A 16633-nucleotide genomic window follows, 5' to 3' on the forward strand; every position below is an offset into this window, starting at 1 on the left:
AGGGTCAAAGTTAATCCGGAAATAGGTTGCCGCTAATTGTAGCATATCAGTTCATGCATGTGAACATTTTTCTGATAAAACATTTTTATGCGTAGCCAATGAGAGAAGAACCATGCATCAGTATTATTGATGACACAATTACAATCAAATGTCCTCGGACACGTGCTACCACAAAAATAGGGCATAAAAGCCCCACAGGTGGGCTCGCAGGTGGGTATGGCAAGGAGTACAATTAACAAAACCGCACACACACAATTAATAATGAAAAATGTCTTGCCAACATAATGTTCAAAAGTCCACACACCATTCTTGGCAGCTCTTCGCCATAAATATTCTCCTAGAAGAGGATATTGAAATTGCCACTACTAAATCAAAGATAGGGTCCCCAACGTGAAATTTCGACCTCCGAAAATCAACTACCAAACCATCCACAAATGCTAGGCTAGGTATCACTTAGAAAATTCCAGATTGGAGTTATTTTTCATTAACGTCTTGTCGTGCAAATCGGCGAATATGCTTACAAATTACGAGATTTTTTGCTATATCTTTAAGGAAATGTTTTTTAAAGCTACAATACGCACTCTCAACCTTTCTTATTATCTGTACTCTAAACTAAAACCATCAGTGGCTGCATTGTTTGGAGCAATTTCCAGCCGCAGCATCGCGAAAATGAAATTTCGGACTCGAAAAAAGTTTCGATGCCACTGGAGCACACAGTAACGATGCCAAAGTAACCCTCCCAGGTCAAACTGGTCTGGCATGAGTCCAACTACTACCACACCAAATATCATCGAATTCCAAAATTGTTTGCCATCTGGCTGAGCTCAACAGCTGTCAAAAATTCGTCAAAAATGCTGATTTTATTCACTGACGGGAACTTTCACTAGCCAGATGTGCTAGTTTACTTCTCAAAAGCTTGCTAGACCCATAGCCAGTAGCTTTCATTTATAAGGTTGGTCTGGAAGCTCTTCTAGCAGCCTCAAATTCGCCAAATGCCGATATCCATAATTTTTGCCGATATCGACCAATTTACAACGCGTTAAAGAAATCTTGCACAGCAAACGTGGTGCTTTGTCTCTCTAAAGTCATGATGCATCCTTGTTTAGTTATATTCATCCATAGGGTGGCACTGGCAGCTCTCTTATCGAGGCCAAAATCCGCCATCGAAATGCCCATCTCACCATTTGTCATCAGCTTTCGGAAGTTTTACAAGTCAAACATGCTGGTTTACCTCTCTGCATCCTTGCTGGACCATTCGATCACCTTCGTCTGTGTAGGCAGCTTTCTTCAGTACCTTGAAAACGTCAGAGCACGCCAATTGAACGCAACCATCCATACCAGTTAATGCTTATTTTGTTTCATTGGTTCCACGCAAGAATGACAGGAAAACCAGCAGAAATGTAATAGAGCGCAAATAGAGTTAGTCTAACTCTAAATATCGTACTCTAAAAAACTCTACATGTTTATACAAATGATTACCGAAATGCAAATGCCGATTATCAAAAACCACTTTCGAATTTCCATTCGTGTAGAGTTCCTAAGGTGGATATTTGGAACTAGACTAACTCCAGTTGGGTTATGTAATATTTTTGCTGGATTTTCGTGGAATCAATGAAACAAAATAATCAGTAAGTGATGTTGAAGGTTGTGCCCAATTGGCGTGCTCTGACATTTTCAAGAGACTGAAGAAAGGTGTCTACACAGACGAAGGTGATTGAAACGTCCAGTAAAGATGTAGAAAGGAAAACAAGCATGTTTGACTAATGTAAAACGTCCTAAAACTGATAACAAATGGTGAGATGCAGGGGCGGATCTAGGAATTATAAAAGGGGGGGCTAACTCGAGGTACTAATCTCTTGGGTTAAGGTGTGTGAAGCATGCTGGAACTAGGGGGGTCTGGGGGGCATGCCCCCCAGGAAAATTTTGAAAAATAGATGCTAAAATACTGCAATTTGGAGACATTTCCACATAAAATTCATAATATTTTCTTCCTATAGATATTTTATATACTGCCTTTAGATTATACCCCTGTAGGTATGGCTCTCTGACTCTGAAGTATTTTGCTAATGGAAAAGTATGGGTAGGTACAGGCAACCAAGTACATGATGCACCCCTCTCACAATTGCACAACACTGAATAGGTGCATATTAGAATAATAATGTTGAAAGTGGAAAATTTAGAAATTTGAACAATACAAGATTGAATCTGAGATCATGCATTTTCAATGGAAATTGTGTACCTGAATTAAGTATTGTCATACATATTAACTACACAAGTAGATGAATGAAGCCCTTTAAACAGACCAATGCACTTCATTGTATGTATAGGTGCAGGCAGATTTGGAAAAATTTCATAACAGAACCAACTACATGTTTCCAGTGAATGTTCTATTAGAGTAGTTAGCTGATTGCTCTATTAGAGTATCTCGATTTTGTACACCTCCAATGCTGATCCTGGTCCTTGTTGCATAAACTTTAGCATAAATCCACTGATAATACCTTGGAAAAACGTTTATAAGGTGGTTTTATGAGTATTTGTATTATTAGTGATCATTTAATTATGCTAAGAGAAAATTTCATTATAATACTCAGCATATTGATCATGTAAAGCCTAAATATGAAGGGGGGAGCTTCAGCCCCCAAAGCCCCCCCCTGGATCCGCCCCTGAGATGGGAATTTCGATGGATTTTGGCCTAGATAAGAGAACCGCCATTGCCACTCTATGGACGAATATAACTAAACAAGGATGTAGAATGACTTTATAGAGGCAAAGCATCACGTTTGCTGTGCAAGATTTCTTTAACGCGTTGTAAATTGGTCGATATCGGAAAAATTCGTGGATATCGGCATTTGGCAAATTTTGAGGTCGCTAGAAGAGCTGCCAGACCAACCCTATGAATGAAATCTACTGGCTATGGTTTTTGCAAGCTTTTTAGAAGTAAACTAGTACATCTGGCCAGTGGAAGTTCCCGTCAGTGAATAAAATCGGCATTTTTGACGAATTTTTGACAGCCGTCGAGCTCAGCCAGATGGCAAACAATTTTGGAATTCCATGATATTTGGTGTGGTAGTAGTTGGACCCATGCTAGACCAGTTTGACCTGGGAGGGTTACTTTGGCATCGCTACTGTGTGCTCCAGTGGCATCGAAACTTTTTTCGAGTCCGAAATTTCATATTCGCGATGCTGCGGCTGGAAATTGCTTCAGACAATGCAGCCACTGATGGTTTCAGTTTAGAGTACAGTTAATAAGAAAGGTTGAGAGCGCGTATTGTAGCTTGAAAATACATTTTCTTAAAGATATAGCAAAAAATCTCGTAATTTGTAAGCATATTCGCCGATTTGCACGACAAGACGTTAATGAAAAATAACGCCAATCTGGCATTTTCTAAGTGGTACCAAGCCTAGCATTTGTGGGTGGTTTGGTAGTTGATTCTCGGAGGTCGAAATTTCACGTTGCGGACCCTATCAAAGATTCTCTTATACATTGAGATTTTAACATAGTGAAATTATTTTGAATGAAGTTCACACAGTTTATACTTACGCGTGAAGTCATGCTACGTAGCTATATATTAGTCTGGCGCCGCCGACCCTATTTAGGCGCTTATACAAGCGCCTAAATTATATGCGACCCATCCAAAACGAGTCTCGTTTGTGTGCAGACTTTAACATAGCGCGCGCCCCATCACGTGAGTTAAGGCACCTTTGATCAATGGTTTTCTCCACGTACCAGACTGTACCAGTGACCCTTGGGGATTGCAAATAGACTACCAGGACTCATTCCAGGTGTACATTCTAGCTGAATAATCCGTGAGAGTAGGTTGTCTGATGGCCACTGGAAAGTGCATTACTTGTCCATGCACATTGACAAGCCTCATTGTGTGGTAATCAGAGATTTATAGTGTTTAATTGGGTTGAGTGTATTCTTTCCTGACTGTTACTTTTATCTCCATGACACCAACATTGTCTGAAGATTATATGGTAAGCAGATGAGTTGCTTCAGGATATTTTTTGCTTGCAATTTTGTATCTCTGAATGATGCATCTATCAATGTTACACCCAACCCTAATAGTTAGGTGGCTTAGCAAAAAAATGTGGACACAGCTGACAAAAGCAACATTTTTTTTCTGTGAGTCCATTACCACATTAGATTAAAATTTTTGATAGGATCCACCTCAGACATGCATGCTGGGAAGCCATCCAAGGCTCGAAAATATGCCTTTTTGCAATTTTGGTGTATTACAAAGTAATTTGAAACTTTAGAATAACCTAGAGTATTTCAAGTGACATTAAATTATAAAGGGTGTTATTAAATTATAAATTATGCCATTGAATTATAAACTATGTCATTAAATTTAAATATTTATCAACACATGTCTATGTTTTTGTGCACAGTTACTCTATTAGAACAGTCGGGCAGTCCTGTAACACAAAGATAAGCACATCTCCACTCTGCATTTTACATCCACTTGAACCACAATCACTTAAAGCATGCAATAATCCACCATACCACCACCACGAGTATCCCTACGCTGTGTTGTGCTGTGCTGTGTTGTGCAGTGCATACATATTTTGACAGATGGAATCTTTAGATTAGCTTGCTCTGAAGTGTACAATGTCTGGCCCAGGGGCCCAGATCTAGGAGTGTTTACCCACTCAGAAATTTAACCATGTACGTGCTTATGGGAAAAGCTAGTAGAGTACATTTCATCAATTGTTTACTTATGATACAACAAGCGTACCATAAAAAAGATAAAAACAGCAAGGAAAAGAACTAAGCTCTTCTGAAAACTAATCAGTGCTGCATGGTCAAAATTATATTTGCAGGACTGATTTATTGAATGTGGGAATTTGAAAGAATAATACTGCTAGGACAGTCATCGATAATATAAAGTTCTGCTTCACAGTAATAAAATTACCATGACCACTGTGCTAGTTGAACTCTTCTTTGCATGTGATTTCAGTACAACTATCTTACCCAATATTGTACGCATACAATTGTGCCAAACATGTCATAGTTGAAATTCTACACTTTTGATTAACTGATCATTGAAATATTACAATTCTGTGTTCTTTACATCCTAACCTAGCATGTCAAAGCAAACTATATATGTGTAATCTTTGGCTGCTAAGTTTCACGGTAATGGTGAATGTAAACATGTAATACTAAAAGTTATTTTTCACTACTGAATTTGATCTTAAAATTTGCAATACTTCATCAGACTGCATCATATGTTTGAAGCATCTTTTAAACTGTAGCATTTGTTATAAACACACCTGCATGTCCAGTCAAGCTCTGGTAGCAAGGCAGTTAAGTTACATGTACGTTGTTAGTCATTTATACTCTACCATTGCATAATAAAAGCTGTTTGGAAATTCATGAAAAAAATCCTTGGTGACTGCATCCCATGGTTATACTGTACTTATAAACTACAATTTGCTCTCACAAACCCTGGTGAAATCCTATACATTATATCCACTACTACAAATATGCATTTGTAGCATTAATTCAGCTTGAGACTTGAGTAAAGGAATTTTATCTTACATGGTATACAGCTGTACTGCTGGGTTAATGGTATGAAGAACCTTATTGTTGTGGTCATGCATGTGATTTCAGCATAAACACAAAATCATGCATGTAGCACTAACACATATTTTCATACTAAATAACAAGAGCTGGTATACTATAAGCTGGTAAGTTATCAAGCTATAGCTACTTCGCAAACAAGCACAAATGAATTCTGTATAAGATGTGACATCTGAATTACTACAATATTTATTTATTTATTTATTTATTTATTCATTCATTCATTCATTTATTTATTTATTAAGGTTTTACAGCACAAGTGCTGAAGGTCTGTAGGACACCTGGTCCTACAGCCTGTTTAAAGTTGTTACATAAGTGTGTTTGAAAAGGTGAAGAAAGGAGAAAAATCCATGACTGGGCCTGGTCAGCCTCGAACCTGCAGCCATCCAATTAACGCTTGAACAGGCTGTAGGACCAGGTGTTCTATAGACCTTCAGCACTTGTGCTGTAAAGCCTTAATAAATTAATAAATAAAATAAAATGTATTATGTAAGAGATTTTTCATTTATATACCACAAACTAATTACTGCAAATATTTCAGTGTATATTCATTTCCATAGTGAGCAACTATAGAGAAATTTCTCTATACAGTTTGTGGATCATACAAGCTCTATACGCTGTTAACTATAGGTGACCGGATTTGCGAAAAGGTATCTTTTCCACACATTTTAAATACCAGCAAACACAATGATGTAACATTTGACTCCTTATACTGATTAACGTGCTCTTAGTACCAGCAGGAGCTCATCGAGTCCGTAGACTCGATGAGCTCCTGGTACCAGAATGCAGCCAGATACTGTAGTTACACCCATAGAAAATTTCAGGCTATTATATGACATGATCAAATTTAAGTTATGAAGCTTCAAAATTCAAAAAATGGGTAAACTTTTGTGTGTGGAAAAGGTACCTTTTCGCAGACCCAGTCACAGTCTGTATGAATGAAAAAAATTGCTTGTCACCACTGAATAATAGTTTGTGAGAGTAATATTACTGTTTATCAGCTCTTGGTTTAATGTTCAACCCTGCATAATATTCTCTTGCATGAAATAGAGCAAAACTAGCACTTATATGGCTTGCCGATTTTGAAAATTCTTTACCTACAAAACTATAAATGCTTTTATGGAAAAGCCCTTTTTAGAATAAGATGGATCCTATCAAAAAATTTAAGTTAAGCTTGTACTACGTATGTGGAGAAAGTTTGGTGCTTTTGTCACTGGTGTCCACATTACTTTTAAATTTGGCTTTAAGCAACATAACTATATGGTTTTGACAATTCACCCACAGGGGACCCCTATAGCTACCTGAGAAATTGTTTATGCTTGCCAATGACTTAGAATAGTGAATCTATTAAAACAGGAGCTTATAACTGCCGAAGGCACAATTAATTGCACCTTTGGTGCTTACGGGTATAAGCTCCTGGTTGAAAATACCCACCTACCGCCCAACCTGAAGTATCGTTGATAGGTGCATAACAAAAGTGCTAATAATGTGCATGGGTGTGTTACTAGCATGTGTCTTTTTCTTGGAAGCTTAATATTTATGAATTATCTGATGACATATAGACCCTGTGTACACTAAGGCATAGCACTTTATTACATCGATTGTCACCTGATTACCTATATCACTATGACACTAAGAGATACTGTATGCATATACTATGTGTACATACACACTCTACATCCCTATTGAATTATTGTATACCCTACACATTTGAACATGAACAAATGCCAAATATTCGTTAGAATGTTCAAATGTCAAACATTCATTAACTTTAACATTTGAATGTACATTCAACATTCAAACATTCATTATCCTGCCCACACTCTGTTTTTTTACTTTTAAACTGGTTGTTTCAAGCATTAATTTTCTTGTAATTGAAGTTTAAAGTTTCACAAACGTATGCAAATCTACTTTCTGTGCAGCTTAGTACATGTTCTTATTGCAAAATTATCATTTTTGTTATTGATTAGACTAATAGAGTGGGTGTAACAACATTCGAACATTTGTTAAGAAAAATTAAAGAATGTTTGAATGTTAAAATTTGACATTCGTTCATGCCCATTTCACAAGCTTATCAAGGAACTGTTCATATTCAAAGATATACCATATATAGGGAAACTTTGGTGGGTAAAACATAGGTGAATTTGGCGATTCGCTACAAATTCGCCAAAGTTTACCCCTGCCAAAGTTTTCCTCTATGTGGTAGTACACAATTGCAATACAACCCTTTGAAATTTCGTATTTAGTACATGTTTGTAAAAAAGCTAGACATTGGCTGACTGCTATGAATGCGGATATGTGTTAGGTATTAATAGCTGGTGACTCTCCTTCGACTTGTTAAGTACAGTTTAACCCATGCAAGGCAATGGGTCTTGGTACAAGGGTTTGTGAAGTTCTTGTAATCTCGTAATTCAAATGTTTGCACATGCTCGTTATATCTATCATCGTAAACACTAATGTCATCTACTAGAACTGCAACCTGTATCTACTGATAGGTATTCCAGTATGTTGTGGTACAGTTCATGTTAACACTGCCATAAGTATTTTGTTTTTGTGTCATGCATTGTGTGCACATGTGCAAATTACTGAGAACTTTGCAAACCACTGTACAAGCAATATCAATTCACATTTTGGATATTTTCATTCCCGTACGTGGGTTTGTTGTATGTATGGCAGTGTTGAAGGCCAACCAGGACAACTGAATCACACTTTTTCCAGGTCATCTGGGTCTGACCCACTTTAATAATTATATGGGTCTGGATCACGTATGAAATTAATTAATTTGTTTGACATCACAGTCTTCAGCCCAGCTCTTTCATGAGACATATGCATGTCCACTTATCGGGATTACTTTCTCTATAGGTTGTGTATTGCAATCTGTAGGTATGTGCGAATGCTTTCTGCAGGCTTACGAGGAGCCATACCCACCAATTGTTACTGTACAAGTCATACCTAGTCTATGCCAGCTTCCTTTGTAAGCCTCACCCACTATAATATCAAAATGTATGATACTGATATGTGGAATCACACTAATTTATAGTACAGAAACAGGGAAAATTTTTTCAAGTTTACAAACAGCAAAACATGTTTCCAATAAATGGGTGTGGCTTCATGTGTACCTGCAAACTTCCAACAGCACATACATTTAGTTATAATATACCTGCTCATTCAATATTCTAATCAAGCACCCAAAACATAACTTTTGGCATGTGCCTCAGATCTGGGTCTGACCCAAATTGTTATCCAGGTAGGTGTGTCATCCAGGTCAGCAGAAGTGATCCGGTTTCGATGACACACAGTTAAAGTTACAAGCCATGAGGTATTTACAGTTTAGTTTACATTTCATTGAGCAGGCAGCTGAATTCAGGATAACTTGTATAGGAATGGAGTAATGTCAGTAGGTGGAACACCAGGCTGATGTTCTAGCTAATGCTACCTCACACACACATGTACATGCATGCACACACGCACACGCACACTCACACGCACACGCACACGCACACGCACACGCACATGCACAAACTTCAGCTGCCACTAGTTATAACCCTACCCACTGGGATTCCTGTGCACTATCTCAGTTACTATGGGTCAGGCAGGACTAGTCACCTACAATAGGCTGGTCCCCATTTATCAGCTGGGTAGACTGGAGCAACGTAAGCATCAGCCTGGTAATTGAAAGGTTCCAAGTTTAATATCCGGTTATACCCAGTTGCTGTTGTAGAAACGTAACTCACATTGCTCAATCTATCCAGCTGTTAATTAAATGGGGATGTGATAGCTTCCAGCACAGCAGCAAGCAGCCATGCAAGCTTAGATTAGCACTGCTTTTTATTGCCCACTGAGATGCCTGTGTACCACTCAGACACTAAAATCTGTGCAGGCAAATCTTTCTGTGGCAAAGCTAATATTACTGTCAGATTCCACAATGACCACAACACTGTTAATAACAGTGGAGCATATCCTGTTCCCAATATACAACTTAGTAGACTGGAGTAAAGTAAAGTTTCTTGCTCAAGAAAACAACAATAGCTACTCCTGGAGCCTTGCGATTACCATTCCAGTATTCTAGCCACTTAGCTATGCTGCCTCTGAGTCACCACATGCACATTCAGTAACACATACGTGTATACACAGATACATACACATGCTACTATGCTTTATACACCATGACATTAAGATTTTTCCTTCTATGTATAGGAGAAGCTGACAATACTAACCTATTATTGTAAGGACATGCCAGCCACTTAGAGTGGAGCAAAAGCTACTACGAGTCCACAATTATCTCCAATGGACTTGCTACAAAGTCTCTGTGTCAAGGTAAAGAAGTGTTTAAAAATACTTGTGAGAAATCAAATAACTTAACAAGGATATGATGTATGTATATGTCATACACTGTTGAAGTTGCTATTTTCATTTGACAGAATTAATAAAAATGAAAGTTCATAAGTAATTAACTCCATCTTCAAAAGTTCTAATCATAATATTATGGGAATACTAAAATGGGGATTTGGAATTACACTATGTATTTATAATTAATCTGTAGTTTTTTTTCGACAGATCAACACCAGTGGTCATGCCCTTCTCAAGTTCCAAAAGGGAAGCCTCACAAGAAACAAGGAAACTTGACATGCTGAAGGCTTACAAGATGACAGCAGCATCATGTGTTATAAATAATCAGCAATGAAGCAAAGCTAGCAGTGTTGTATTTAACTGCTTCTCAACCCAAAGGTGTCATTTCCCAACCACAGGGCTATAAATTATTAATTATTTACATATTTCAGTAAATCATCATATATATATTTTAAGTCACTAGGAATAATCTATATCAACAATTTGTACACAAAGTAGTTAATAACAATTATTTTACCATTACACATAAAGAAACTAAAGACCAGAAACATTTGTGATACCATCACCAAGGATGGAACAACATTCAGTGATCTTACTCAGGTGTTTTAGGATGCGACACTTTCCACTTGTACACAACAATTTGCCCAGCTGTGTCTTTGTTGCTACTTTTCAACCAGTAATTGGTTCAGGCCAGTGGTCATTGCTAGAGCCTTGTTACACTGCTCCATTTGAGTTCCATCATTTGGTTCATAAATCTGGGAATTGCTTAGGGCTGAGTAGTGTGTGTGCACATATGCGTGTACATGTGCATGTGTGTATGTATGTATACACATGAATAGTACGTATGTATAGTATACAGTGAAATCTAGAATACCTGCACAATCCAGACACTTTGTTAAGGTATCTTAGTTCACAACTTGACACTTTTGGTGGCTGGTCCCAAGGTGTCCACATTACACTGTATAACTAATTACACTCAACAACCATGAGGAATTTACAGTTTAGTTTGCACTCATCATTTTTCTAAGCAGGAGAAGTATAGGAGTGGAGTAAAGCTGGTACCACTCCCTTCTTTCTGATACCATCTTTTGACTCTTTCGCTGTATGGTACCACAATAATTTGCAACTTTAGAAACATGCGAGCCATGTGTCATAGTATCATACATACAGCAAACCCATACTGGCATTTCACCTTGGAGAATAAAAGTATCCAAAACCTCATGAGTCGACAAATTGTGTGATAGGTGCTTATTCAAAGGTACAAAATATCAGGCAAGAATACACTAAAACAATCAATCTACTTACTGTATAATCTTCAGGTAATGTTAGTGTCATGGAGATAAACAGTAACATTCAGGAAAGAATATATTTCTCATCTCAGGTAAACACTAGTCTCTATGAGGCTACAGACGATTGGTATGCATAGACAACTGATAGATCACAACTGTATTGGTCTCATGGATTACTCACAAATCCCCTGTCATCTTTACCCATGTGATGGGGCATGTGCTACGTTAAAGTTTGCACATAACGAGACTCATCAAAAACAGCTTATAGCTGTAAAAAAAGCGTGCGTCCAGATCAAGTTAATCACAACAAAAGGTAATGATATCAGTGCGGCCATCATGCAAGTTGTAAAATTAATATTAATCAAATAATACAATATTACTGTTAATGAGAACTATGTGATGCTGCTAGCTAGTTGTTAAGTGTGCGAGCATCTTCATAAATGTCACACAAATAATATTCTCAATAAAGCAAAGTGTATAGATTCTCTGATAGCAATAAATAGTTTGAGTTTGACCACCTTTATACAGGAAATGCGGCCAAACTCAAACTATTTATTGCTATCAGAGAATCTATACACTTTGCTTTATTGAGAATCAAATTTGAGTGACATTTATAAAGATGCTTACACACTTAAAAACTAGCAGCATCACATAGTTCTCATTAACAATAATATTGCATTATTTGATTAACATTACTTTTACAGCTTGCATACCTCACACACACACGGCCACACTATGATATCATTACATTTTTGTCACAATTAACTCTGCTTTACCTGGACGCTCACTTTATTTTACAACTATAGCTAAGCTGTTTTGAATGGTTAGTATTATCTAATCCAAAACAGCCAAGCTGTAAAAAAAGTGTGCAGCCCTCAGAAAGGCTATGGTGAAAAAAGATGTGAAATCCAAGGTGGCGGCCAAGAAATGGCTGTGATGGTAGGTTAATGGTAAAAATTTTAATAATGACAATTCAGGTGAATTTTTGTGCCGCTTCACAAAATTAACCTTAATTGTCATTATTAAAATTTTTACCATTAACCTACCATCACAGCCATTTCTTGGCTGCCACCTTGGATTTCACATCTTTTTTCACCATAGCCTTTCTGAGGGCCGCACACTTTTTTTACAGCTTGGCTGTTTTGGATTAGATTTCATTTCTTTTTGTATTTGTATACCCCAAAGCCGGCCTATGGCCAGCTTTGGGACTTTTTTAACCTATTTTTTTTCTTTACTACAGGAAGAAGAAAAGATGGTAGATGTACTTTAATATTTTATCAGTAAATGTACAAATTATATATATAATACATATGTGACCGGATTTGCAAAAAGGGGCCTTCCAAACGCATCCAATTTGCCAACTTTGACAATTGATAACTTCAGATTGGAAAGAGCTATTGCCTTGAAATTTGGGCAGTGGTGCGCACCACTATCGCTGAATACATGGTGAAAATTTCAGGTTAATATGATACTTGAACACTGAGTTGTGATCTCCACCGTTTACGGAATTGGATGTGTGTGGAAGACCCCTTTTCGCAAATCCGGTCACATATGTGACCGGGCCTGCGATAATAGGGCATGTGGGCACATGATTTTTGCCTACCTTTTCACAATTTCATCACTCATAACTTTTTGTACCATTATGCTATGGAATTGCAATTTTCCGCTCATAGTAAGCATTTCATTGGCATCATGATGCAAGTTATAGAATGGAAATATACTTTTCCAGTACTGAGATATGACCTGTAGAGTGATGGGGTGTAGTTTGTGCCCACATGCCCTGTTTTCGCAGGCCCGGTCACATATATTGATTACAGAAATCTCCATGGTGGTTTCTTTGTAACTGAACACTCTACAAGGTGACTTCTTCTAATTGCTCTCTCTACAGGGTGAATTGTTTGTAGCTGAACGATCTACAAGGTAACTTCTTCTAGCTGATCTCTCTACAGGGTGATGTGTTTGTAGCTGAATTCTGTACAGGTGATTTGTTTGCAGCTGAGCTCTTTACAGAATGGTTTCTTTGTAGCTCAACTCTCTAAAAGGTAACTTCTTCTAACTGATCTTTCTACAGGGCAATTTGTTTCTGGCAGAATTTTCTACAGGGTGATTTCTTTGCAGCTGAACTCTCTACATGGTGGTTTCTTTGTAGCTGAACTCTCTACAAGGTAATTTCTTCTAGCTGATCTCTCTACAGGGAGATTTGTTTGTAGCTGAACTATCTACAAGGTAACTTCTTATAGCTGATCTTTCTACAGGGCGATTTGTTTGTAGCTGAGTTCTCTACAGGGTGATTTGTTTGCAGCTGAACTCTCTACATGGTAGTTTCTTTGTAGCTGAACTCTCTACAATGTGACTTCTTCTAGCTGATCTCTCTACAGGGTGACTTGTTTCTAGCTGATCTCTCTACAGGGTGACTTGTTACTAGCTGAACTCTCTACAGGGGATTTGTTTGCAGCTGAACTCTCTACAAGGTGACTTCTTCTAGCTGATCTCTCTACAGGGTGATTTGTTTGTAGCTGATCTCTATACATGTTACTTATTTCTAACTGATCTCTTGAATTCTGTTCAGGGTGACTGCTCTATTAGGATGACTGCTCTATTAGAGTATCTCGATCTCGCACTTGCTACACCAAGTTGGATTTCGTGTTATAACTCCGTGGCTTTAAGTCTGATTCTTCTACACCATTGAAGAGCCTTTCTAAGATGATTACTCCATCTGTACAGTGAATTTCAAAGCATTACCCCAAGCGGTTTATCTGGTAGGCGTGGCAAGTATTCGTTTTTTATTAGCTAATCTCGGTTGCGTAATTGTTACACACTGTTGGTTTTGTTGTTGTATCTTCCTGGTTTTCAGCTCGATTTCTTTCAAACCATAAACGGTGTGAGGTTCTATAGTTAACCTATTCACCCACCGATTTTCAGCTTCTTCCCATACGCGGTTTACTCTGTAGGCGTGACAACATATTGGTGTTATGTTTCGTGAATAATCGCTCATAACTCTTTGCCTGTTTATCGTATTCCAGCCAAAGTTGGTACCGAGATGCGCCTTTATACCCCCCTTCTGTGTGCCCAATTTCAAGGCAATCGGATAACGCGTTCGCGTTTTATAGCAGTTGTTGTAAGTGTGCGAAAAGAGGAAGAAAAATAAGAAGAAAAAAACGAAGAAACTAAGTCAATTTTTGAAGTCGCATATCTCAGGAATGCCTGAAGCGATTTCGCTCAAATTTGGAATGTGGAGTACTGAAGTTGGAGGGAATGTACACAGCAAAATTCGTCTTATTTCGTCAAGGCAGTACAGAGCTACGGAGGTGCGAAAATTGCGTTTTCTTTCTTCCTGTCAATATACTCACGGGGTTGCGCGCCGGCTTCTTGGGCCGCACGACACACTACCGTGTGTCTTGATTATATCAAGAGTAATTGAATAGCATATTTTTCAGGTATATTAACTTGACAACTACTGCTACTATAGTAACCAATACCTGTTACCTAGCAACAACATACCTGTTACCTAGCAACAACATTTTTGTCTAGCAACCGTTGCTAGGCAACCAATACTAATTCTAAGAATAATTTTGACACCATAGCAATGGTTGCTAAGCAGCCACCAAGAAGCATGTAACTAGGTAAGGTTTAACTTTTGTTACCTACCAACAGTTGCTAGGGATTGTTGGACCAATTTTCAAGAATATTGCAGGCTGCAACACATGTGCATACTCATTGAGCATACTAATCACCAGGATTGAGCATGCTAATCACAAGGAATTATTTACCAGTACTAATAATGGTGTAAAAACATTAGAAACTGCTGTTACTGCTTCCAAGTGGGAGACGAGAACATATTATAGTACAGATATCATTGTATTCAAAATTAATACCAGAAGATATACATATTTACATAATTATTATAGCTACTTTTTTGCAGCTGTGTCTGCTATTACTGTTGCTTGCATCATGCTACTGTTTCTTGCTGTTTCTTGAAGCTTGCATGCTGCTGCTGCATGTGTTTGCTACTGCTGCTGCTTCATCTAGTGACTTGTATCTTGAAATTTGCTACTGCATTAGTGTAGTTGTTGCTGCTGCTGCTGCTACTTTTATAGCTTTTAACTTGCAGCTGGCTGTTGTTACTATTTACAGCTGGCTGCTTGCAAATATTTGCTGCTTCTGTGGATTGCTCCCACCAGAATGCTATTGCTATCAGTAGATTAGTGCTGTGACTGCTGTTTTGTTTTTTCTTGCATCCTGTTACTACAAGCTTGTGCATGTCGGACTTCCTACTACTAGTTGTGTTATGGCTTAATTGCTGCTGTTGCTTTTGCAGCTGACTAGTGCTGCCTACTGCTGGCATTACTATCATTTTTGGCTTGCTGCTGTTCACTGTTGCTGCTGCTTGCAGTTTGTTTCTATTAGTGGCTGCTTTTTGCAGCTTGTTAATGTTGCTTGTTGTAACTTGCTGCTGCTATTTTGCAGCTGCTATTTTGCAGCTTGCTTCTACTGCTAGCAAATTGCTGATGCTTACAACTAGCTGCTACCCCCAGGAACACAAACTGCTGCTTGTTGTTTGTTTTTACTACACAGTTGGTTGCTGATTAAGGTTGTTGCTTGCATCTAGCTGCTGCTCCTTACAATTGTAACTACTGTTACTGATACAGTCAGCTTCTGTTGCTACATCTTTTAACTGCTATGGTTTGCTGCTACAACAGTATACTGCAGCTCTTGAAGTTTGTTGTATACCTAGGCCTGCAACTCATTATTGAAGCTGCTGCACATTAAACTTATTCTATTCTCCTGCAGCAATTCCTTTATTGCTGCTGCTGGCCTTTTATGTACCTCTTCTGCTGCTTTTGTTATTACCACTCCTAAAATTTGCTTTGAACAGCTTTATGCTGTGAGCTATACTTGTTCAACACACATGCAAGATACATTGCACCATGAAATAGCGATTCCAAGTTGTGAAAGGATATTTTGAAGGTATAAAATTATGTAGTCTATTTACGGGAAAACGTCATTTTTAAAACAAAAACCTATTATAACTAGGGAATTCTTAGAGTGCATTGAAATACCTGCCAACTGTAATTGCATCCATGCAATTTAAGTGAGTGCTGCTTCAAACAATTCTTGTACTTACAATGTATAAGTTGAACATTATTTGTCACGTAGTCCTAAATATTGAGGTAGTGAGGTATATAGGCTTGAGAGCTATGACTCTGTGATACAATTGTTCACCAAATTTGTACATGTGTATATATAATATACTACCATAACTTCCAGGGGCAATCTATTATTTTTATATTGCCAGATTACAGTTATTTTATTTGAGGGGAGAACATTAAGTAAAATTCATTATTAGAGCTTGAGATGACAAAGAGGGTGATTTCAGGGTTGCTGACATGAAACTCTACAGATTTTACTT

The 16633-nt window shown here is 37.9% G+C and overlaps 1 protein-coding gene across 2 annotated transcripts in view; it reads left to right on the forward strand.

Moving 5' to 3' along the window:
- The window catches only part of LOC136256193 (AMP deaminase 2-like), a 201193-nt gene that overhangs the window by 114412 nt on the left and 70148 nt on the right, over nucleotides 1–16633 (forward strand). The gene's annotated exons all lie outside the window — the stretch shown is intronic.

Source organism: Dysidea avara, chromosome 1, assembly GCF_963678975.1.
Source record: "Dysidea avara chromosome 1, odDysAvar1.4, whole genome shotgun sequence".
Classification (NCBI taxonomy): Eukaryota; Metazoa; Porifera; class Demospongiae; order Dictyoceratida; family Dysideidae; genus Dysidea; species Dysidea avara.